Source organism: Ovis canadensis, chromosome 18, assembly GCF_042477335.2.
Source record: "Ovis canadensis isolate MfBH-ARS-UI-01 breed Bighorn chromosome 18, ARS-UI_OviCan_v2, whole genome shotgun sequence".
NCBI lineage: Eukaryota > Metazoa > Chordata > Mammalia > Artiodactyla > Bovidae > Ovis > Ovis canadensis.
The window spans coordinates 48,173,678-48,177,000 of NC_091262.1; positions in this window are offsets into that span (position 1 = coordinate 48,173,678).

The following is a 3,323-nucleotide window of genomic DNA, read 5'->3' on the forward strand; positions in this document are numbered from 1 at the left end:
AGACCTGCCTCTGAGCAAGGGAATGAAATAGGGAGTAGGAAGGAGGCCTCTGGGGACTCAGGCCTGGTGAGTGGGGTCCTGGCAGGCATAACAGGGCAGAGGTGTCAGCACCACTCTGGCCGTTTCTTTTTGCTTTGGACCCAGCATCCTGGTTTCTTATCTAGGCTTTAATGAGCCCCTGACTCCTGTCCATTCCAGCCTCTGCCCAGGACACCTGGGCTGCTAGTCTCCAAAGCAGTACAGAGACTTCCTCTTTGTTGGTGGGCCTTCTAGGGGGATATGCTGAATCCCACCCTCCTGTGGGGAGAAGCTGAACCATTCTAATTCAGGTTCATCTTCCTTCACTGGGCCTGAGCACAAAGAAGATGGAGCTTCAGCCTTTTCCCTCTTGGCACAGCCCTGGGCCTTACTCTCCTGGTCGGTAGAATGGAAGTTTGCCTTCCTGCTGAACAGAACTTGTGCAAACATGGGAGAGATAAATTTCCTGCCCGTCCTGTCCTGTGTGGTTTCTGTCATGCATCTCTGAAGTCCACATGGCCAAGAAATAGCCTGAGTGTGCACCTGGATAAAATGAAATTCAGGGGCTGTCTTTGATGTGGGCTAGGAGTCATTGGGAGGCACTATAGGCCGTTTGCATGGAGCAGCAGAAAAGAGGATTTGAGAGAATGGGCCTACTCCAGTTGCTGTGGTTAAGTTGTTGGATGAACTTGGGCAAGTCTTTCCCCTGTTCTGATTCAGTCACCACATCCGATCAGTGGAGGATTAGACCAGATGGTCTCCAAGAGGGCTTTGGCAGGTTCTCTGTTCTCTTGGCAGAAATAGGAGGGGCCTCAGAAGTTTGAACACTTTGGAGTCTAAGAAATGTCTCTGAATGCCTCCCCCAGGCTGCCTTCTCCAGCCTTGGTCGTGGGAACTGGAGGGCAGAAATCCCCCTCTTGGGCCTATACATCCAGGAGGAAGAACCTGCCCTTAACTTGGTCTCTCCAGATTCCCCTCCTACTTTGGAAATGCCTGGAGACCACTTTGGGAGGAGACAGCCCAAGTGGACATTCCTCAGAGACCCTGGGCCCCTGCTTCCTCATCCAGCCTGCATATGTTCCCCCATCTTCATATGTTCCCCCATCTTCAAGATTTGGCTCTGGTGACTCAGGGCATCCGTCTACCTTCCTAGTCCAGCCAGTGACCGCTCAACACCAGCCCCTCTGCTCCCTCATGTAGGGTTTGATCTCAGTCTCTAAACAAGACTCCTGCAAAGGGCAACCCATTTGGTGCAGGACCGCGAGCCAGATGCTGAGGGCCGGGACCGGCAGGGTTAAGCCTTCCCTCCCTCCAGCCTGCCCCCCTGCAGTGCTGGCCTCAGCTGCTTGGAATCCCTGGGGTCCTGTAGGGCCCTCCCGACAGCCAGATGGGCAGCAGCGCCGGGAGAGGAGGAGGAGGAGCAGTGGAAACAGGCCCCAGGGTACCCCCGGGCAGGGAGGGGAAGGGAAGAGAGGAACAGAGGGAGGAGAGAGGATGTGGTACGGGAGCCCCACTGGCAGAGTGGAGAAGGCCGGACCCTTCTTCTTGAGCCAGGCAGGGGGACAGGGCTGCCTTGGGGCTTTGGAGCTGTGGGGAGTTCAGGGCACAGGCCATTGTGCTCAGCCGGCCTCCGCCTGGGAGCCAGCTCTTGGCGTGAAACCCTACCCAGTGCTGGCTCCTGCTCCTCTTTCTTTTTTCTTAATAAGGTCGAATCAGAGTGAGTCAGAGGAGCCAAGTTTCCTGTTAGGCTCTGTTTGAATAAACTCTGCTCTGAACATAGCTTGGGCCTCTGCACAAGCTCCTGGGGCCAGGATTGTAGCCCTGCCAGCCATCTCTGCTGAGACTGGAGACCTGGGGTCCTGGCCTGGCCCCCAGACACTCCCCAGGGAAGCCTGTTAAGCTCTCAGAGCTTCAAAGTCTTCAGCTATAACTTGGGAGTAATAATACCTTTCTCATGGTATATTTGGGAGGATGAAATAAGAGGATTATGAAGAGTGCCCAGCCCAGTGCCAGGCATGTGGCCACTATTATTTTTTTCCTCTGGACCGATGAGAGAAGGGAGGGCTTCATCCCCCAGGGTGTTCCCCCCTTCCCCATTTTCTCTGTCCCTTTCATCTTTTTCATCTGTCTTTTGCATCCTTTTCTTGTATCCAGCCCAGGGCACACTCCTGGGGCCAGTCTTCTCCTCCTCTCCGCTTCCTTCCTTGCCCTCCTTCTCTCTTCCAATCTGGGTCTCCCAAAGTGGCTGATAAAACCCTCTTGGATCTCTGAGCCCAGAGGAGCCTAGCTGGTTCCCCCTCTGCACACACAGGACAAGCCTTGCCTGAGTAGCTGGAGGTGTCCTGACATGATTTGATTGGAAGCACCAGAGCCAGGGTCTGAGAGAGACCCCGGGCAGGCAGCAAAGGATGCAGAGCTGGGGTCAAATGAGGGCTTCGAGTCACCAGGCTGGGCCTGAGCTGTCTGGAGGTGAGGGGCGGGTGGCAGGCAGCTCCTCACCAGGCCCTGTTCCTAGAGGCTGGGTTCACACCCACAGTTTTAAGACCTAGCCCTGTGGTTGAGGCTTGTTGCCAGTTCCTGGCACTAGGAACCAGGCACAAGTGTTCTTGGAGGGCTGGGGTATAGGGCTGCAAGAGCTTGTTGGTAGTGTGTGACTTTGTTAAGAATCTAATGTTCTGGACGGGGCTGCTCCTCCCCTGGGCTTCCCATGGGACACAGCCAGTGTCTTTTGATCCTGTGCTGGAACTCCAGGCTCTGGAAAATCTGGAGGGAGTGAGGAGGCCTCAGACCCAACCAGCAGAGGGTTTGGGAAGCCGAGAAAGGATATGAGCTGTGGGATGCCTTACTGCTTTGCAGAGGAAAGGACCAGGAGGCCCACTGTGGGTCAGAATATTTCTATGGTTGTGGGGAAAGGATGAGGCAAACTCTGGGTGTCCCCGCCCTCTGTCCCCCACCTGGAATGGGGCTGGGCCTTATCCACCCACTGAGATTCCTGGCTGCTGAGCCTAGGCCCCTGGCAAAGTCTCCTGATGGGGTTTGTGCAGACCTGGGGGTGGAAGCCCCAGCCTAGCTGGCAGTGAACTGTGCAGGTCCCTGCTGCTGCTTCTAGAAATTGGGCCGAGGAAGTGCTGAGTGAGGAGGCCTGGCAAGCTGGCATAGAATGTGCTGACTTTGCAGCAAGAGGAGCACCAAGTGACCACTGCCAGCTGGGCCCTGCACCCACTCCTCCCCTGCAGCCACATCTGGCACAATGGTGGGGGAGGCAGGGGGACTTCGGGGGTCTCCAGAGCCAAGGTAGCCGTGGA